At 40.6% G+C, this 23,863-nt stretch overlaps 1 long non-coding RNA gene across 1 annotated transcript; it reads left to right on the forward strand.

Annotated features, from left to right (window-relative positions):
• Positions 1 to 7,602: 7,602 nt before the first annotated feature.
• LOC124275223 lies at positions 7,603 to 23,238 on the forward strand. The gene is made up of 3 exons (XR_006898241.1): positions 7,603 to 7,700; positions 14,969 to 14,978; positions 23,228 to 23,238. It is a non-coding gene; the product is annotated as an uncharacterized LOC124275223 (long non-coding RNA).
• The last annotated feature ends 625 nt before the right edge of the window (positions 23,239 to 23,863 follow it).

Consider the following 23,863-nt stretch of genomic DNA (forward strand, 5'->3'; position numbering starts at 1 on the left):
TGCTAGTATCTCGTAACTATTGCAACGTCGCGCATACGCCCTGTTCAAAAGCCAAACCTGAAGGTATTTGCTGCTATGAAGAATCTATAACCACCGTCCTTCATTAACTGTTAGGTGCCAAAGTAGGCATTAATGTCCTTCCGGTATGGTGTCATTAGTTACCGACAGTGCGCTCATTGACGAAGCAATAGAGGTGTGAAGAGTTTCAGAAAATCAACTAAAGTAAGGATATGTATATTTTTATATTTAGTTACATGCCACTTCCTCAGGTAATAAACTATTGAAACATATTTTTCTGCAAAATAACGAGGTCCCAGACATATTTTGCTGCTCCAAAACGACAGCCGACTCCGTGTGCAGTGCTTCAAACTCTAAAAGTTTCAACTGATTTTGGTTATGAAAAAGAACGTGTAAAAACTGATCTCACCTACACCATGACTGCATACATATATGTCAAATTATCCAACTACAGATTTGAACTATTCATTACTGCACAAGCAAATACCGGAAAATGGCGACAAATTGTGACTATGCATAGAAGTATTTACTAGGTAATTAAGGTGTCCACTCCCAAGAATAACAATGCAACGCTTAATTTTGTAAATATCCAGAACTGGTTGAAATGCCAACACATTTCAGGTCATGTTCATATTCATGACACAGATTTATATGTTCAGGTAACTGGAAAAACGTACACACGTTTGTCAACACTTGCCACAACTTTCACTGCCACTAAGAGCATAGCAGTAGCGGCGAGACAAGGACTTTACGAATGATCCCTAAGAGGGTTTTCGAATCCCCCTTTTTGTTCAATGAGCGAGATTTAAATCTCTTAAGCTTGTTTTCACCGGCCAGTTTTCAATGACGCGTGTGTATCATCAGTCAATTAAGTCGTTGGGCTCTTTCAACGAGGCGAAATATCTCTGCTTGTTGTGCTAGTACATTACGGTTACCATCGCTTGTGGAACGGGGCCCTGAGTGAGTGAATGAGTGACTTTAGTTTTACGCCGCACTCAGCAATATTCCAGCTATATGGCGGCGGTCTGTAAATAATCGAGTCTGGATCAGACAATCCAGTGATCCAAAGCATGAGCATCGATCTGCGCAATTGGGAACCGATGTCATGTGTCAAGCATGTGCCTGACCACCCGATCCCGTTAGTCGCCTCTTACGACAAACATGGGTTACTGAAGGTTCATTTTAACCCGGACCTTCAAGGGGCCCTGAACAGGCATCTCTCACACATAAGCATACACATAAACATAGCTACGAGCGAAATATATATGCATGCACATACGTGCACACACGAACACAGACAGACAAGCAACACTCACACGCGCGCACACATACGTACGCACGTACACGCGCTCGCACACATATGTACGCACGCACGCGCGCACGCACACACACACACACATGCATACGAGTCGACTTCAAATGAAATACCCGACAGCATAAAGCACACTGTAGTGTTAGATGTCATCAAAGTCATATACGATACCGTTATTGTAGTCTTCCTGTATACATGTATGCTCAATCACATACAAAACTGACACAATGCACCACCCTCTGACACCAACACCACAGAATCCACTGGGACCATGGTTTGCTATTGATTGACCGGATACTGGACATATATTTACAAACGAGATGGTGTGGCAAACCTTATTTGATTAATACTTATTGTATCCCTCAACATTTCGACTTCTTTCACACCTCATATTACCACATTACCACAGCCAGGATACAGCATTATCAATCATGCCTTGGTAACTGAGTGGTAAAGATACTGCACGTTACCACAAAATAGGAACAAAACGTAATTGGTAACAAAACAACTATACTTAGCGGAACAGGCTTACTCGCCTGATCATATCAGCCACGTTAGGCAAGAATAAAACAAAGATGAAGACGTTGTTGTTTCTGAATTTCAAATTCCGTGTCAGTTCTATTTTTCAGGCATTTACATAATGTTTCGTTTGATCATTTGATAAAAATGTGATTAAGTATCTCAGGGCAAAGTGGATGTCTGCGTGAGAGTAAGATATCAAGAAGATGGCATCTATACTGTTGAAGTCAGTATCAATTAACGACGCATCTCACAACACAAGCATACAATGTTTTAAGAGGACATCCATTTATTCATGTTCTTCTTTAAGTTAATTATAGGTGCTGTTGAAAACCGATGATAATTAGATTCCTGTCTATAGCAAAACCTTCTTAACATTTAGTGAAACTTGGGCATCCGCAATGCATATGGTTTGATCATGTTCGCGGTTGACGTGACTTATCCTGTGATGTGTGCATGTATTTGAAATTTGAATGACCTGGTCATTGTAGTGAGTGAGTAACTATGGTTTTACGCCGCTTTTAGCATAATTCCAGCCGTATCACGGCGACCTGGTCATTGTAGCGTCATCAGATGTCAAATACCTGAATTGTATGTAGATATGTCAAGTAATGTCTACTGTTTGCGATTATATCTTTAACCAATCCTGTAAGATCGATTCAATTCGCTGATTAGCTGATCACCAGTTCGAATGATCGAGAAGTATAACTCCTGGTTGGTTAACGCCATGTAAATTGAACAAGGATGTAGATGTCTGGACACCATCCCCTAAAATACACTCCCACCAGCACTCACGCACGCACAAGCATCGACATGCACGGACAAAAACACATAATGAAGAGACACTCAGTGAGAGAAAATTCTGTTCAAATCTTCATGAAAACCGACCCACCTCTCTTTTTAGCAGCATGTGTTTTTCAATAACACCTGAAAAACTGCTTGGCGAATATATATTACACAAAGTTTGGTAAGGATCATGGTTTGAAGATATTCATCCAACAAATAACGATTGGAATACTGTGGTACACAATGGTATGGTAACCCTTGAATATGGGACCTCAATTACATGATGAACGGACAGATGCGTGAAGTCATGGGTTCATGTGGTGCTGGAAAACAAGTGTTCACATACATCGTGACTGTATCATTGCACCTCTTGATCAGAGCGTCCAACAACATGCTGAGCCGAGATCTGACAAGCACGTTTGGACTGGACTGACGATGAAGCCTGGCAGGGCCAGGACTTGGCTCCGATACTTTACTGAGACCACTATAGAAAGATGGAGAGAGCGCTGCGGAGTCAGGGTTACACAACACCAAATGTTTTCCCATAGACGTCTATAGTAACCTTTTTTTTGTTTTAAATTATCCAGGCTGTCAACAGCCATTCCAGGTACACATGGGTACAGTCAGGCCTTTAAACTACAATAAAACACAATTTCTGGCCAAATTGTCCGGCTCATTTTCCCAGCACAGGAAGCGGAACACATCAACCCCAGTTCCGCACCAAATGTCACCTCCTGGAAAATATCTGTACACACAATAAGCATAAGTGATGGTGATAAAAAATGACAGCACTAAATACTTAAAATTGTGGTCAGTTTTAATTACTGGATTGATGTGCTTTTAAAAAGCATAAACATCTCACACTATTTCATCCAATCACAGCTGTCACATGTCCCTGTCTCTTCAGTTGTTTACATAGGGAGCATGTGATTCTGATTTAGTGTAGTGGAACCTCAGTCATGATCCTAATCCTGGTTCGTAGACCGGGAAGAAACGATCTCCATATCCTACACGTGGGCAGTGTAACAGATGTGCGCAACTGGAATGACATTCTCGATGTGTATGCGTGGCCATATGCGGGCTATAACTCACGTCTTAATCGTGCCAGGGGGCGGTGGGGTAGCCTTGCGGTTGAAGCGTTCGCTCGTCACGCCGAAAACCCGGGTTCGATTCCCCACATAGGTACAATATGTGAAGCCCATTTCTAGTGTCCCCCGCCGCGATATTGCTGGAATATTGCTAAAGGAGGGCGTTAAAACTCAACTCACTCACGTGTCACGGGTGCGGATACACGTGGTGTCATCCCAGCTGAAGAATGCACACGCTGTGGGGCCGTACTAACGACTGTTAGTACAATGTAGTTATATACGGAAGGTATGAATAATAATAGTGATTGTGAAGCCCATTCCTGGTGTCCCCCGCCGTGATATTGCTGGAATATTGCTAAAGGAGGGCGTTAAAACTCAACTCACTCACTAATTGTGCCAGAGTCGATGATGCTATTTGGAGCAGGAGAACCCAAGATCTCAACAAATGTTGTGGCGAAAGTAAAACAGACTTCCCTTAAAAGAATCAGACATTTTCTGGGAGCATCAGACCAATGGTGTCCGTCTTAAATCGTATCACTTGGAGCATATACGCACTTCTGAGAGTTGATGTTTGTAAAATGAATTTGTTTTCAGGTTTGGAAATATACCCTAATTTTTAGTGCTGATGCTGAGCGAACTTTGAGTAATCTTATCCAAAACTTGGATGTAATTCAATGTCCAGAAATGTCGATTGTGTCAATACCCTCATCTGATTGTTTGTTCTAGACATTTGTAAGAATTCTGCAAATATGTTTTCGGTGGAAATTGTGTTGGTATTTCTAAAGGTTCGTGTGTTGAAGAACGCGAAACCTTATATCTGAATGAGTTTGAATGAACCTTTTAAAATGTCACGATTCCAACAGATTGTGACATCAAATGGTAATTACAAGTCTGACTATGTGCAACGTGTGTTTACTCTGAAAATATCGGCTCATGTAGTTGTTATACTGAAATGTTCACTTAAGACAGTACTTCTATGTTTTTGACCCACCGGGTATACAGACCGGTATAGGCATGCTACCTCCGTAGGTAACACGCCTGTCGTATAAGTTGACCTCAAATTTATTCGTTTTAACAAGACCTCCCCAAGGTCACACATTGACGGTAACGCTGTTTCTTAATGATAAACAAATCATGAGACTTCTTCCAGATAAACACTTTATTAAACCAAACTCGCATCGCAAGTTTTTAAAAAATTCGGTATGCATTCTACATGGTTTTGCAAATAAACCATCAAATTCTTTTTTCAAATATTAGCCATAAAGCTTAAGCCTATCAAAGAAAGATTTTCCTTACATTCACAGAAAGACATGTGTACTTTATCACGTGAATTCTCAAAATCACTGAAGGACAAAAGATACATGATGTCAAATCCTTTGACTTGTCAACTTTGTACTCCAAATGGCAAACATCAGGAAAAAAACTAATTCCTTATTCATGGGACGTGAGCAACTAAATGTGTTGACTGTAGGTCATGTTACATCTCCATCTGCAAGGGGTCAGGGCATTTAGTAACCAAATGGAAGCAGATGTCTCGTAAAGTTTACTGAGGAAACAATATGTAAAATACTTCCTCATTGATAACACATATACGTTATAAGGGTAAGGGTGGTTTCTTGTCAGACCATTTCTCTTTTGTCTGTTACATATAGAAAAATAGAAACGGGGTAAGTTAACCATTAACGTAAGCGTCGTTTCGTTGAATTCATATCGTTTGAAGTGAAGCAGACATTGTCCTTCCACGAATATACGGTCTGATCTGGAAATGAAGGGACACTATTGAGACCGCCTTAGCTGTTGCTGTTTCATATTTTGATCCTGCACCAAGATTGTAAACAAAACTCTCCTCGAGACTCTATGACAAAACGTATTACTTGTCTCGTCAACGTTTCTTTCAGATCGGGCAATTTTACAATAACTCCTTTGGTGTCTATTTTGGGTATGCTCCGTCTACCAAAGTTTCAAGGAGACTAACAGAGACTCGTTCTCCTTCCAACACTGAAGTAAAGCTTTCAACAGGTTTTGTTGTGGAAGACATGTCCATTACTAAACTGAATCAGATGTTCGGTCAATTAAAGGTTGTACTTGATGTACTTGCATTGTAACCTGTGAAAATCCGAGTTAGAATTGATCTTCAGCAACCCATGCCGACTAATGAAGATCGGATGGTCAGGCTCTTTCTGGTAAAAATGTCATCGTATCCCGATTGCGTAGATCGATGCTCATGCTGTTGATCACTTGGTTGTCTCGTCCCGATTCGTTTATTTACAGACAGATATAGCTGGATTATTGCTGAGTTCGGCGTTAAACAACAAACAAACGAATAATCCGATGTTTTGTCCAGCGAAAAACTGACTTGCATTTGAAATTGATTTAGTCTGAGAATGGGTCATCGATGGAGGCCTCCTCTGAGCGTGATCTCCGATCATCAGTATTTGATAGTAAAGAAAACAATGTCATGCTTATGTCGGATTTGTATATTATAGAAATGTTCTTATCGCTCTTATTGTTTTTGATAGATTTACTACAGTCATTATGATATCATCATGGTCTATGTACATACATACAACAAACATTTTGGGCCCGGGTCAAGTTGTTTTTGATCTTTTAAGTCTTCAGTTGTAGAGTTAGCAACGTCTGTGGCAAACACACAGATTTCCTGATACCTTTGCCTAAATGATACAGACAGTTTGGCTGTAAGATACAGAAAATACACCTGGAAATAGAAAACGATGAAAAAGTAAAAGCTATGGCCCTCAGTCAAAATGATGCTAACCAAACATACGGTGATCAAGCTCCCAAACTAGGCCAGAGACTGGAAATCAAGGAAGCAAAATACGACCATGTCACAATGTCTTGTCTTCATGTAAATGTTAGATCCCCGAGGTAAGCCTTTCCCCTTTCGTGTGTGAAATAGATAACAGAATTTGGAATTTGAAATTTCTTTAGTGAGCCTGGATATTGTAGAAGCTTCCAGACTACCAATGACTCCTAGTCTATATATAGTAACTAGCACAGAACTGTCCCCAGTATCCTATCACAAATATGTTAACATCTGTTTGTGGTATTAGAACACTTCTACTTATCATCTCCCGTTAACAAACATATTCACTTGATATATTTGTAGCCTGAAAAATACGTTTCACATTGAAAACCAAAACAACAACGGCGCTCTTCAACTCAATGTCATTGAAAACCATATCTCCTCAAACGAATATTTTTATCGATTGTGAAAGTTATCCTCATGAATGCTTTATGCATATCTACTTTATTCATCTTAAATATTATAAATGTCATGGTATGTGAATCTAATGTGTCATTAAATTCAAGATAATTTTGATATTTATGACAACGTGTGCCATATTGGGAAAATAACTTAAATTTTACTGCCTTTGTGCAAAAGATAATTTGAAGTTATCACGCGATGTGTTTTGGGATTGTAAATATCTTGTATTAGGAATGGATACCATGTATTTAGTTCGCAAAGGCTCGCTAAATAAAAGGTTTATTCCGAATACAGGATATGTACCTTTCCAAAACACATGTTCGTGATGAGCTCTAATTATATTCAACCTCTTTATAAAATATCATTCTTAATTCAGTTGTCGAAACACCCGTCCATGTCGTTCAAATGTTGGAATCCATACATATCACTGGCAAACAAGTTGAGAACCGACCTGACAATTGACCCGTATTAGCATGTATGGGTGCCGCCCACTGGCGCTTGCCATTGTTAGCGAAGGGGCCCCAGGTTGTCCGCGATCAAGTGTAGTGCGACTTGCTACACTGACGTGAGAGTCTTATGAGCATGGCACGTGCAGCTACGCGCGGAATCAATTTCATCGTCCTGCAATATACCTGCACTAGACTACATCTGCTCTACCTTTCACCAAATGGGTTTGCTCAATGCCATGCACCGCCTACTTCTCGTAAACGCGTTCTCTGCTCCGGTCCAACTTATCCATGTTTGCCAATACGTCAGAGGTCAGTGATGTGTCTGTCAAGCAATAAACACAGTCAATACAATCTAACTGAGACCTACATAATATCACAATGGATTGTACCATAGGCACAATAACAGCTGCCCAAACATAGTTTCAGTTTGCCTTTCGGAGCAGGCTGTCGGTTCAACCGCTAGAGTTACTGTCCTTCATCAAAGGGGAACTACTCTAAACCTAGTTTGTGAAACTGGTCTGTCATCAGCTGGTTTTAACGGAAGTAGTGCAGAGTCAGATGTACACACAGCGGCTAAAACGAAAGAATTCGGATATGCTTCGGCTAAACCCAACTGTTATAAATTGGGAAAAAGGACCCAAGCCGCAGAGGTCTATGTTTATAGTAAATTATTTATTCATCTTATCATCAAATCCTCAGTGCGCATGGTCTCGATTATTCGAAGAAACAGATTCTGTTTGGCGTAAAAAATACCAAAAAGGCCGTGAGAACTGCATACATGATCACTGAATATCGGCCATGATGCCAGATGTAAAGAGTAAACTGTCCTTTCTTACTTGAAGATCCCAAACCATAATTTTAATGAAAGATATCTTGTGTTTATTGACTAAAGCCCCATAGGAGTACTGATGTTTCTCCAGCGATGAATTGGATTACGATTGTATAACGCGTTCTCACGATCTGCTGCTGGTACGCAAACAATGGACGTCTGAACAAATAAAATATCAATATATAAAATATATGTTATTCAAAAGAAAATACACTGACGCTTTATGAATTTAGCCCATAGCAACCTGCTTGCAAACACGTTAAACGTATTTTATAATCACACACGTATATAGAAATCTCACATAACTTCACTTCGCAGCAAACCCTTAATTTGAGGCAGTAACACGGCGCCAGATCGAAAACATGTATGCTTGGCGATGACCTTGAAGCTCTTGCAAAGTGTGTGGCTTGGAGAAAAGTTGGTCAACGTAGGCGCACTAAATTAGGTCAACACACGGCTTGATTGAAAAAAAAAGGTTTACTGAAGATGTTTGTGCACGGCGATACATTAGTTCGTTTGTCGCATCAGAAATTGTCCCATTTGGCTTGCATTGTACTGTCCGCCGGTTGAGGCATGAGTGGGCAATGTCCCCTTCTTCGTTTTGTTGCGAAATTTAATTTTCTTTAAATCACACATGGTATTATAAAACCTGATGTAGACAGCTTTGGGACAAACGATGAAAATTGACCCGATGAAATTGACAAGGTAGGTGGCACGCTCCCCTGCAACGTCATCATACTGATGTATAAATGTGGTACTTGTTGTTACCGTGACTGACTCTCTGCAATCACGGAAAGGGACCGGTCAGCCGTTGCATGATATCTCAGTGGGGTAGCTTGATAAAAAAAAACTGGCAACTCCCCCCTCCTCTCTCTCTCTTTCTCTCTCTCACTCTTTCTCTCTCTCTCTCTCTCTCTCTCTCTCTCTCTCTCTCTCTCTCTTTCTCTCGATCGACAACCCATGCTTGTCGTAAGAGGCGACTAACGGGATCGGGTGGTCTGGCTCGCGAACTTGGTTGACAAGTCATCGGTTCCCAATTGCGCAGATCAATACTCATCCTGTTTGATCACTGGATTGTCTGGTCCAGACTCGATTTTTTACAGACCGCCGCCATATAGCTGGAATATTGCTGAGTGCGGCGTTAAATTAAACTCACCCACTCACTCACTCTCTGTGTGTCTCTCTCTCAACAACGCCTGAGACGCAAACAGAGCCGCTTTGCAATATTCATATTTAATTATTTTCAACATACCAGCTAAAGTGTTTTAACAGTTTTATATTCCATATAAATTCCGTTTTTTAGTAAATCAAACATAAAAACATTATCGTCATTAGCTAAGTGGTTTTTTTATATTAATTTATAAATGGGTTTCTTGTGAAACATTTTTTTCAAGTACTAATTCAAAATGCATATTGATCAGTTTGTCCATGAGTTCCACGTTCCACCAAAGACGTAATGATTCCCAGAGTAGGTGTGTTCAGATCCTCATGGCTGCAAAATGTCAAAACTACACATGGGCTCAATGCATGTTTTCGCCTTTTAGACTGTTTACATACTGATGATGCAGGATAATAATAAAGAATATGACAAACGTTGATGGTATGCTCTCTTTTTATTCACCGAAAATATTTGAATAATGCCTACATGATGTTTTTTTTTTTATAACAACATACAATTGAAAACATATTTACGGTGTTCGGTCGAATGGTGCGTTTCCGCTCCACTCCACTCTGAGCTGAAAAGGTGGCATCGATTATGGCTCGATGTGTCTCTCATGTTAGACGCTACAAACATAAAACAGTCTTCCACTGGCTGTAAGATGTACCTCAGTCTTTGATCAGCTCATATATTCCAGTACTATATTGGTACTGTTTTCTTTCTTCTGTAGGCAGGATACATTCACTGTAAGCGGCATTTTTAATCCTGTATGTTTCCATCAAAACCATGAAGCCAAGAGAAATGGATTAAATTAGTTTAAATTATTAGTTTCCAGATGTAGACTTTTACTGTAATACGGATTCGAAAGAAATTCACGCAAAGTTTTAATTCAATTCTTAAAGAATTTTTCTAAATTGTTTGCATCCAGTATGATTTTAACTTCTTTGCAAGATGAATTCCTGATATACAGGGACGTGTTTCCGCTGAGACGAAGTCCAGAGAATATGTGGGGCGTGTGAACAGTTTTTATCTTTGAATATACTCTGCGAAAATGGACTGTGTGGTTCAGGATATATTTCTATAATTATTTCTGTATAAGATGATTTTTAGTTGTAAGATGAATCATTTACGTTCGGTTGTGACAACGTGATTACCGGATAATGGAAGCTTTTCTTCCCTCACACTTCCATTGCTCGCCACTCCTGTTATTTCATCTTCATGCCGTATCTAATTGTGTAATCTTGCTTGGCACTTGCATAAGTGTTTAAAATCGATCGTCTAGTTTCTAGGTGCTTATTTCATCCGCTTTCTTCGTGTCAGTTCCTTAAATGATAGAGAACACCGTCGTTCTGAAAATGAAAATAACGAAGGCGCCGTCACTTGACAGTTTTCGAACGTTTACAAAAAAGCAATGAACTAACTGACCTGTCTTTGTTTGAATGTCATGACAGCCCTAACTGAGTATTACCTTGCTGTTGTGCACGACGTCAAGTCGATTTTGGATTAAAACCTGTCATATGCAATCAATACAAAATGTAGGGATTATTTTGTAAAGGATGACACTATAAGTTCCGTTTCTTTGTCATCCCCGTTTGTTCTGTCTGACCTGTTTATTCATAATCAGCGCTAAGGGCACGCCACAGACAGTTGATCACTTCTTTGCATCGCTTCGCTGTAACATTGCCATAGTATAGCGTTGCAACGGGGAGTTAACATGTGCGCGGGTATTAATCGTAGTAGTGTCCATATAATTTTACCTGTTACTGTCGATTTTTTTATAACTGCTTATGTTTAATTTAACGGTTCAAGGCGTTAGTGGTATCAATAATCATGACTCCATATAAATACTTACAATTCAAAATGGATGCAAAAACGCATAGAAATTAACCCATGAACCATTTCGATAGCTAGTCTAAAAACAAAAATATCATGTTTTACCTTAACTCGTGTAAATGAAGAATAACTGACAGTGTCTAAAATAGATTAAACTAACAGCTGTCTTCATGAATTGTCAATGGGGAAATGGTAAACCGCAACACTACACCACCCTCACATGTGCTACATCTCCAAAATGTACACCCTCACGTACTTCAAGAATGACGATCTATTCAAAGCGTGGCGTATGTTTAAATAAATAAATGTCATTCCAAACCGGTAAGAGTTACTTGCCCTTAACACATTGGTACCTGTGAAAATGATACCATCGCCCAGAGAATAGGATATAATCCGTTACACTGGTCAAATCTATCACCACCATCCGAGTCTCCTGACATTAACTGCCCTTTGAGACCGAGTCTCATCTCATTACTGACTCTTACTGGTTCCTGATTCAACGAGTGGTGTTAGTATTACCATGTGTACCAGCTTCATTGCATATGTCTTCTTGTACACATCTACTGTGCCAGGTCTATCACGGTAGATAGTGTGCCTGATACAGTACGCCCTTGCAAGACAGATAACCATTTCTTCCTCGGACACACTGATGGTGTATCTCTTATCCATATTGATGTCGGGGTGCAATCTGTTCGTGAAGGCGATTCCACGCTATTGTGTCTGCGAAAACACCATCAGAGTATTTATATCAATTCAGCACGTAAATATACCGAATCTGGGACATACACACTAGTGGACGCCAGTGTGAAACAACCATACAATCGATCTTCAAGGTCACAGTTGAGGGTCATTTGTCAAATGTTACAAAAAGATCCCCTTCGTTGTCAGTCGACTGTCATGAGCTACACCATTTTCTTTTCAACATTAGCAGTTTAGTTACATAATTTTAAATTAGTATTATATACAATGCTCATATACTCCTCCAATGATGACACCCCTGAAGATCCGGGTTAGAATTGATCTTCAGCAACCCATGCTTGTCGGAAATGGCAACCTACGGGATCGGGTGGTCAGGCTCGCTAGCTTGGTTGACACGTGCCATCGGTTCCAAACTGCGCAGATCGATGCTCATGTGGTTGATCACTGGATTGTCTGATTGCTGAGTGCGTCGTAAAACTAAACTCACTCACACACTCACTCACTCACTCCTTTGATGAAAAACAAAGATACTGGCAATGTCATTAAACTTTAGAATTCCATATGTTAGCAGTCAGGCTTCGACAAGCTAACCTATCCATAGATGGTAACGTTGTCCACATGTGTGGTTGCTGCTAAGAAACAAAACAAGTTCAGAATGTACTAAAACCTGCTAAGTGGCGTGTCTGAGAACCCACAGTTCAGATTGTACTTAAATATGCTCGATGGCGTGTGGATGAACCCTGAGTTCAGACTGTTCACAAACAGGATCAGTGGTATGTGAACCTCCAGTTCAGAAAGGGTTGAAACATGTGCAGTAGCGTATGCGAGAGACCCCGACGTTCAGACTGTTCACAAACATACTCAGAAGTGTAAGTGAGAACCCCTAGCTCGAAGACAAGCTTGTCAACGAAGCCCTAGATCACGCTCCTAATAAGTCACGTATTTGTTGTTGTGGAAGTCTGTGACAAGCTCTTGTAGATTCCGTGACAGGACAGACGACGTGATATGGCAATCTGTGACACGTTCCAGACATGTTGTATAGGACTGCGTTCTGGGAGACGTGCTGACCAGTACACTCATTACAATTGTATTGCTGGGGGCTATTGGTGGCATTAGTCGTGTGCCCACTGTCCTCGAATGTAGACCAATGTCATATGGATATCTACGTACAGCGTGGGTTGAAACGCCAAGACTGGTCTCGATATACGATCAAAGCTATGGAACTGTCTTGAACTAATTCACCAAAACCAAGTACACCGATATCTCGAGACAGTCCTGTTACACACCTTCGTTATCGTCAGTGAGTCAGTTTCACTGCACATGGTGTGTGGCTTATTCTGGGGTTTCTGAGTGAGTGACTGAATTTTACGCCGCACTCAGCAATATTCCAGCTATATGACGGCGGTCTGTAAATAATCGAGTCTGGACCAGACAATCCAGTGATCAACAGGATGAGCATCGATCTACGTAATTGGGATACGATAGCATGTGGCAACCAAGTCAGCTCGCCTGACTACCCGATCCCGTTAGTCGCCTCTTACGACAAGCATGGGTTGCTGAAGATCAATTCTAACCCGGATGTTCATGGGTTTGTGGTTTCCGAGCATCTACAAGATATAATTGTTTCACCGCTCCTTTACGTCTCTCCTCTGATACTATTATGGTGTGATGTTAAGTAGGATCTGTACATCTGTATACATGTATAACGTTTGAGTGAATATTTATATGTCATTACCTTATCCCTGGTGAACATCTGAGACCTGCATCACTACCCCAATGATGCCAACACACTGTGATATAACTGGTACAATGTTAACTTTCAATGCTGAGTTGAACCCAAATCACTCACTCACTTGAACATTAGTGTTATTACAATCTCGATTAACCAGGTGGCTTGCCACTTAATTGCTTAACCGATACTACGATGTGACGATTATGATAAATACTAACAATCTCATATGGCGATTTATGGTGACATTTCGGCCATGACGCGGAAAACTGCATGTAACTGCTTGTTTCACATGAAAATAGGAACTATCTTCTTTTGATTTGTTTCATCATTTCTCTATTGTTGATATTCATACCACCTACAAGTACATGGTCACTAATACATGATGCATGTGCCCGTGTTATATAGCCCAAAAGACAAGAGAATATTGCCAGGACTGTCAAGAGGGTTATATCAAACCAAAGTTAGTTGGAAGTATACAGTTTGTATCACAAAGAGATCACCGACAGGCATGGTCATGTGAATAACGAAAATTTGCTGCTTCAGTTATGTCGCCGATACGCATAGCGTTAATAGTTGCTATAGCCTGAAATTACTTTCCTCAGTTTTCCGCGGAGAGCTGGTTTCACCGATTTAAGTGATCAATTCATGTAATTTTCCAAAATTTAAAAGTGTCCAGACAAAGTGTGTTTTCAGAAAATCACTTATCTACCATTATCTGCTGTAATGCTACTGTTTTAGGAGACTAGGGGAGTTATTCTTGCTTTTGTTTCACATGTGTTAAATGCATAACTTATTGGACTAAACTTCCCTTAATGGACAACAGCAGGCATCCGAAGCAAACTCATTAAAGGCTGAATGGCCGTGTCAGTACAAATCGTACTTCATGGAATACATCCGTCAAACAGATTCTTTTAAAAAAAAGATTTGGATCGTGCAGGATTTTGGACATAAATCAGCGTTTCTATCAGAAACAAAGCAACTCAGTGACTACCAGCAATGGAGATGAATATTAATACATCATACTGACATCATACTCCATGTACAAATCTCTTCTAAATGTTGAGCTTTATCTTACTAAGGTAAAGCTAGGAATATATAGGCAAATATTATCCTGATTGAGGTGCGGTTGTCACAATCTAATGCCTGAACGGGGACGTATATTTGGGATTGATAAAGAATACCGACAATGTACCTTTTGTACGACTTTGATTTTATGGAAAGGGATTTTACAGACGTGGGAATACCCACCCGTGATATTATTTTAACAATCTGTTAGTTACACCTTTTGTCAGTTTAACTATTTTGAGTGTAACCATAGTATATTACTTGTTATAACTAGAAATAGGTCTTTTGTTTATGTGTACGCTCATCCTCGGATCTTATTTTTATTATATTCTACTCATACTTGTTTAAAAATGTTGATGAGATTTAAAGAACTGTATATTATCTTAAAATGTATATAATTATGCATTGGGCATGTGACATTTGACTGAATAGGTCGATCCTATACTATATCAAAACTGCTTTGTCTTTCACGCTCAGTGGAATCTGTTTCGGTATATTGAATTTCGGGATTGAATATACTCTGATGTGGACGATTTATACGTATGCGAAAGAAAACAATGAATTTGCGTTGCAGTTATAGTGTTTCGAGGATTCTATTAATCTGCAAGTTACAACTGGACAATTGATGTAACACATACAGGTCGACGTTGACGTTTTAGTTTTACTTTACGCTGTTGTTTGCAAGTTAGTGTAGATGATCTTGACAATTTCACACTATATACTGAGTCAAAAAAGAAACTTCACATTCTTTCTTCAGGGCACTATAAAAGAACAAGAGATGGTAAGATGGTTAAATTGTTATTATTTCATTGCTGAGATCTGTGTGATGTACTCGATACACTGACAGTGCCATAATCAGTTCCATTAGGCTACACCGCCGTTCCAAAACATGGGTATAGAGATTGTCAAGTCACAAGAATAAAAATGCGAAATTTCTCAGTTCAATATCGTGTATGGCCGCCCCGCGCATTCACCACTGCCAAACACCGTCTCTTCATCGACTGCCTGATGCTTGTGAACACGTTGTTGGGGATTCTGCGCCATTGCTCTTGCAAGGCAGCGCCAAGTTCCTGCAAATTCTGAGGTTGGTTCCTAAGACCACGAAGCCTTCTCTCAAGTGCATCCCAAACGTGTTCTATTGGATTAAGGTCAGGGGACCTCGATGGCCAGTCCATGACGTTGATTCCAGCGTTTTGAAGAAAATTTCGTGTCAACATCGCGGTATGCGGCCGAGCATTATCATGCTGGAACTGTAGACCTGGGCCATGATCTGCCATGAGAGGAACGAGTTCAGGGGTGAGCACCTGGTCGCGGCGGTAAGCAGCAGCTGTGAGGTTTCCACGGATGACCAGAAGTCGAGACGGTTGTTCCCACAGAAAGCACCCCACACCATGCAACTTCCGCCCCCGAATCTGTCGACTTCCTGTACACAACATTGGGTATACCGTTCACGACGTCGTCTCCAGACTCTATGCCTGCCGTCCGCGAATCTGAGGGTAAACCTGGATTCATCGCTAAAGACGACTCGATTCAAGTCTCTCTGGGTCCATCGGAGGTGACGATGGGCCCACAACAGACGTTGACGTTGATGAAACGGCGTCAATATTGGCCCACGATATGGACGTCGAGAATGGAGATTGGCAGCCCGCAACCGATTTCGAATGGTCTGTGAGGACAGTCGACCTCTAAACATCTCAGCCCTGGTTCGTGTAGCCGGCAGAAATCTGTCACGTAGGTGACGTAGGACGATTTGACGGTCTTCTGATCGTGACGTCACACGTGGACGACCCCACCTTGGGCGATCAGAAGTGGTGCCAGTTTGTTGTAGACGACCTCGCAAGTCATACACAGTACAACGGCTGCATCCCATTGCTCTTGCGACGTCAATAACTGATCTTCCTGCTTGCAACATGCCAACGGCACGTTGCACATTTGACAATCGTGGCATTTCAAGTACCGTTAGAACTGTGGTTTAAAAGTGTTTTTTCAATTCTTGAGGCCAATGCAAACTCGTGCATATGAAGAAAACTTCGATGCGAAGATCACGTGATCGACTGCACGTGCAAAACCTGATTTGGCACTAACGTCGTTTGCACGACGAATGGATGGGTTTGAGTGGGTTTTGCTCACGTTTTTCTATAGTCGAAAGATAGGAATCCCATTTCGGATACATAGATGTATCATCAGAGAAAGATTATTCATTATTTTTTCAAATTACATTTTGTGAAGTTTCTTTTTTGACTCAGTATATTTTGAACATACCCTGTTGTAGTTGAATAGTAATTCTTACCCTTAAGCGTGCCATGTTATTTTGTTACGAATGCAAAACCGATGTCGATTCTTTCAATGGTGTTTGTAATGTTGTGTACCGTGACATGATTGAACAAACTTTATACTTCCACGTGATGTCGTCCTCATACTGTGTCCGAGCAGCTGTATAGGTAGATAGCCGGTTGTGATATTCACAACCTAACAGCCAAGGCATAAATTGGACTATTTGAGATGACTCTTTGTAATCCCGGACCTTTCGCTAACACTGATATCATCACTTGCTTAGGATTTAATCATAATCTTACAATTATTTATTTGTTGTTTAATGCCAAAGTCAGCATTGTGATTGCTGTTTGGCGGCGGTCTGTAAATAATCGGGCCCGGACCAGACAATCAACTGCTTGATCATCGAATTATGCAGCTGGGAGACGACAACATTCAGAGAGCCTGATCTCTCGATCTGGTTTACATTCTATAATGTCAAACCTGGGTTGTTGAAGACCGATTCTCACCTGTAAAAGACACTGCTTTCTTATAATTATGGAAAATGTTTTGCCGCCTATGTTTGATAGTTAGTACCGGTAACACCGGATTGGCCTACTCGTATTGCAAAGTATCGTGCCATTACTTTGATTTTACCACGATTAAAAGAATTGTAGTTTTGACACGAAGTCTTTGTTTCTTTCTTTTCATTGAAAATATGAATAAGACACAGCTCTTTTCAACGATGTTTTGAATATGGTAGGAGATTCAACAGTCGAATTACATGCTGTGTTCATACTGTCAACGAATCAAATCAAATGATAACAAATATATACCGTTACTATGCATGGACTGTCGACCTTCAGACAAAGGTATGCGCATGATGCCATACTTGCAATCAGGATGAGAACAGGATGTCGACCTTAAAACTAAGGTATGCTCAGGGTGTTGGTCTTTTTGTGCGGACAGGGTGTCGACCTTTTACCAAAGGTAAGGGATCGATCTTTCAAAAATTGGGTGTTGCACATGAATTGGAGTTGTGGCTTGAAGGGTCACTATTCTGTGCTAGGGCTACCGAGGTCAAGTGCTATCTTTTTGAACAGTGATGGAGTATTCCAGCATTTTACGTAACGTTCTAGAATGTATTTCGACTATGTAAATGAGCGCATGTATCTCTACTCTAACATTATACAAAGGCCAGCGATTATGTGAAGATAACATTTCGACATGGACATCCATTCTATGTTGGATGCTTGACCACATTTAGGAGAATGTCACGATCACTGACGTTAGTGCTATATTGAAACAGTGCTGCCATCGAATTTTGTACTGTCACTCTGTTGTATGCTATATGTGTTATGCTGTATCAATATGCTATATTGATGTGTAAGCCTGGTCAATTGTATCATGCAAATGATATCTGTATACTGCATTTCTTGGTACTTGTTGGTTTCACACTGAATTCTTCTGCGTGAATATGTCTGGGTCAGCTTATTGTTTCAATTCGGAAATCGAAATTTAACTGTATGCACTAGACAACCGATTTATCTCTCAAAACTTTAATGACTCCATGTAAATCGGAAAGTTAGCTCGAGGATTCAGAACCCAAATTAGCGTTTTGCATTCAGGAGAGTTGAACGGAAGTGGTTTTCATTGTTTGTTGCTTAACGCCGCTCTCAGCAATATTCCAGCTATATGACTGTAAATAATTGAGTCTGGACCAGACAATCAAGTGATCAACATCAGCATCGGTCTATGGATTTGGGATACGATTACATGTGACAAACAAGTCAGCTCGCCTGACCCGATCACGTCAGTCGCCTCTTATGGGTTACTGAAGGCCAATTCTAACCCAGATCTTCACGGGTATATTTAACTGCGGCATCTAAGTGAACTAGCATAGTGGGTTAGACCGGAATAGGGTGCACGATGATGTCGAAGAGCATAAATATTGAACGCGGCGTTAAAGCTGATTTCACCTTCACCTTAATGAAAGGTTAGTCGCCGGCTACGACAGGCGTAGGATGCTGAAAACCAATTCTAACCCGTATCTTTACGGGTATGGACGAAAGTGAAAGAAATATCGTTCAGGGACTAGAGTAAACACATTAGGTCAACTTTCGTACACTGCTGCGACCATGCCGTCAGTGAGTGGAAAACGTGTCGTTCCTTCAAACAAGACGAATCAACAAACTTTAGTATATTGACTGATATTGAGCTTTTGTCTTAAATTGATATTTCGATCGGCTGTTACAACTATGTACAATGACACATATGCACATGTCACAACGTCGTGATACCTGTGGGAATTCCGGGTAAAAATACAGGTTCCTAGCACAATCTGCTTTAAGAAGCGACTTAATAAATCGGTTTGTCAGGCTCTCTGACTTGGTTGCATGTCACTGTATTCCACTTGCGTGGGTCGATGTGTGTTAAAAACAGTGTCGGAGATGAAATGTACCGTTAGAGAGACCTTACGGGATCACCTGATAAATCGTCTCCGAAAAAGAGTTGAACTGCTTGAGTCACTGAGTATAGACTTTCGCCGCTTTTAGCAATATTCCAGTAACACCACAGTAGGGCACACCAGCAATGGGCTTCAATCATTGTACCCATGTGGGGAACAGAACCCGGGTCTTCGGCGTGACGCCTAGGCTACTCACCGCCCCTTGACATGATTGAACTAGGGTTAGGCAGCATCGTGAAATGGTCGTTCCAAATGAGTTGTTAATAGATTATTAACGTGAATCAACAAAAATGCATTGTCTTCCACACGAGGGACAATTTGTCTAGTATTTTGTGTTAACTCTACAGGTTTCTTTCATGTTACTGAAGTATAAAGCATCAGGGATGTGTGAAATTAATTATACAAGCATTTATAAATACCATGGTTATTAAACGGGTGTTCTGTTTTTTTCAATAGTCAGTGATGCCAATCACTAGACTGACTGGTCAGACAGCTTTTAACAAACAATTTCCAAATTCAACAACAAAATATAAATGATAAACAAAGCAACAAAAACACCCAAAACGAAACCTTAACTTCATGACCTATCCGTAATCGGCGATCTTATCTCATATACACCTCGCGCAAGAAGTATCACCAAATTTTCATCTGAACAGGGTATGCATGTCTGACGCTGTAATTCTGAAAAAGAACTTTGCGCACTCACGAGTATACCATTTGGTCGTTGATAAGACGTGTACTCGTTTAAACGTTTCAGAGGAAAACAAGTGCGACATTGTTAGATATTACAACACGTGTATAGCTTAATCAACTCTTGCTATGTTAAATTAATGTTGTTTTGGTAGCCTGTTTCATTTAAATGGCTTCGGTAATTATCTCGAAACCTTTGATGTAGTTTGCGGTGTGAAATGCCAGTGGATGGCGTGTACAGTGTTTCCTACATTTGGGCTTGACGTGGAGGATGGCCGATGGCTGAAGGCTGGTGGCTGATAAAATGCATGGGGACGTTAACTGCGAATATCTAAATTCAGTAACGTAAACACCAGGAAGTAGAATGTCTCGATTATCCACAGAAGGGGATTCCTCTGGCGTAAAAGGCGAAAAAGTGATGACAATTATACGACTGTGTCAGTGAGTGAGTGAGTGATGACACCAGGTGTCTACAAAGAGGGTAAGCATGTGTTCTTATCAAAGCACCCGCCCCTCACAAATGTCATGGAAAAGCAAACCATGTCGTAAGAAGCTACTACAGGATCAGATAAACAGGCTAGCTAACTTGTTTGATATGTCATCATATCTGCAATGGGTAGATCGATGCTTATGTCGTCAACCAATGATGGTCTGGTCCAGATTTGATTACTTGCAGACCGCCGTCATACAACGTGAACATTGCTGGAAGCAACGTATACCCCCAAACCCCTAAAACTATAGAACCAACCACCCATCCAACCAAACCAACCAACCAAACAAACAAACACACACACACACAAAGAGACAAACAAACACAACACAACTAGCAAAACAAAAAAACCGAAAAGGACGACAAAAATCTATTCGACGACGCGTCAAACAAACAAACTAGCCATGGAGTTTTGACGACGTTCTCATGGAGTTTTAAAACGGTATAGGTATCTATACCGAAACGTCGCTGTTATACAATAAAGAAGCTGATCATCCACTTGTCATCCAGTAATTGGTATGATGAGTAATATGCCAAGTCGTTGGGGCGCGACGCAACCATTAATGTATTGGCTAAGACACAGATAGTGTGGCACTAGCCATTATTCACTCACCCACGGACTTCAGCTGACAATATATAGTTTGTTCATGTATCGAATTGAAACAAGTAGACACAATTCTATTTAATTAGACACACTGTATGTTAACAGCAATGACAAATTACAAAGATGTGTGATAGGCAACTGTTGATCTGTTAAAGCTTCTGATACACCTTACACATAACATCTCACCCCAGTCTGAAGGGCTCTGCTGGGAAGCTTCCTAATAGCATAGATATCTCTTCGGCGTTTGAAAACAAATCTTGCTTAGTTCTGCTTCAACATTTCATGGAGAGAAATTACTGGTTGCAATAGTTAGGTGAAGAGACAGCAGTGACGGGTAATCAATAAAAGAGGACCTGGACTCAAACTTGGACTAGGGGACGCCAAGGAGAAAGAGGGATCTAATAACCCAACCAAGCTGTCTGAGAACCCGAGCAGTATCAAGGGCTGATCAATCCCTAACGCAGTCGAGCTGGAATAACCACACACCAATCAACTCTCCTTGAATGACACAACGCTACGGAGTTTGAATTTCGGTGGGGTTTCCGATGAAAACTGATGAGCGAATCATTGATTCTTCCTGGCGGTGTTTGGGTGTGTCAATTTAGCTGAAACTTTTCACGTGTGGATCTATATAATATTCACGTCCTGTCACGCGACTGTCTTTAGTAATCTGTATTATTTACTACTGAATCGAAATGGATGCTTTCACTCTTTGAAATGAATTTGGACATTCGTTTTCTAACTGCTCAGTTTTGTCCATTGTGCATCTGTTATGAATACACATGCCATTTAGAAAGTGTAAATGTAACACGTTATATTTTGAATTAACGCTTTTTTCAGTAAAGTTGTCCGATTTCCGGATCCATTTTTGGTTAAAGCCGTTTTGCCTGAGTGGGTTAAACAGCAAACTGTGTGTACTGACGATTAGGCGCTTGACTCTGTGGGTGTGGGTTCGAATACCGGATGGGACTCAACCCAGGAAATATACTAGAATCTGTACTTTACTGAGAAAGGGTTAATCCTAAATACAGCATGCGTTTCATATGTCCATTTGTTGTCTGTGTACTATAAAACATGCCTGTACTTGTACGCGACAAGTGATGTACACAGACGTTGCAGCCGCTTACGCGAGTTAGGGAAGCAAAAAATGTGCACATTCCCACGATCACTGAAGTGATTATGTATTGACATAACAAGTGCAATGGTTATGCTTCAGTGAAATTCTCTAATCTTTTATCATACTTGCCGAAGCATTGATGACATGTTGTCTTTTACCAAAAAATGTGTTTCCTGTTAGAAGAAGCTTTTCAAGTACACCACACATGTCTCTTTACAAATTATGCCTGGTGGTATAGCTATAGTGTCTGGATTTGTTGATTATTGGAAACTGAAATGAGTGAGTATTATTTTACGTCGCTTTTATCACTATTTTTGCAATATCCCAGCAATGGGCTTCGCAAATTGTATCCATGAGTGCCATTGAACCCTGATTTTGTGAACATAATAACCACTTGACTAACCTGTCACGAGGAAAGATAAAAGAACACTCGGTATATCTGTATTGATATACATTGAAAACAAACGCCTTCGTGTGTTTCCTTTCCTTACGCAAGAATTATCACCAAATTTTCATCTGAACAGGGTATGCATGTCTGACGCTGTAATTCTCAAAAAGAACTTTGCGCACTCACGAGTATACCATTTGGTCGTTGATAAGACGTGTACTCGTTTAAACGTTTGAGTGGAAAACAAGTGAGACATTGTTAGATATTACAACACGTGTATAGCTTAATCAACTCTTGCTATGTTAAATTAATGTTGTTTTGGTAGCCTGTTTCATTTAAATGGCTTCGGTAATTATCTCGAAACCTTTGATGTAGTTTGTGGTGTGAAATGCCAGTGGATGGCCTGTACAGTGTGTGCTACATTTGGGCTTGACGTGGAGGATGACTGATGGCTGATGGCTGATAAAATGCATGGGAAGTTAACTCCGAATATCTCAATGCAGGAACATAAACACCAGGAAGTAGAATGTCTCGATTCTCCACAGAAGGGGATTCCTCTGGCGTAAAAGGCGAAAAAGTGATGACAATTATACGACTGTGTCAGTGAGTGATGACACCAGGTGTCTGCAAAGAGGGTAAGCATGTGTTCTTATCAAAGCACCCGCCCCTCACAAATGTCATGGAAAAGCAAACCATGTCGTAAGAAGCTACTACAGGATCAGATAAACAGGCTAGCTACTTTGTATGATATGTCATCATATCTGCAATGCGTAGATCGATGCTAATGACGTCAACCAATGATGGTCTGGTCCAGATTTGATTATTAGCAGACCGCGGTCATACAACCTGAACATTGCTGGAAGCAACGTATACCCCCAAAACCCCTAAAACTATAGAACCAACCACCCATCCAACCAACCAACCAACCAAACAAACAAACACACACACAAAGAGACAAACAAACAAACGAACTAGCAAAAACAAACCGAAAAAAGGACGACAAAACTATTCGACGACGCGTCATGAGCCATGGAGTTTTGTTCTCATGTTTGAAAACGGTATAGGTATCTATACCGAAACGTCGCTGTTATACAATAAAGAAGCTGATCATCCACTTGTCATCCAGTAATTGGTATGAT

The sequence above is a fragment of the Haliotis rubra genome, unplaced genomic scaffold (assembly GCF_003918875.1).
Source record: "Haliotis rubra isolate DU_JTF1 unplaced genomic scaffold, ASM391887v1 Scf2, whole genome shotgun sequence".
NCBI lineage: Eukaryota > Metazoa > Mollusca > Gastropoda > Lepetellida > Haliotidae > Haliotis > Haliotis rubra.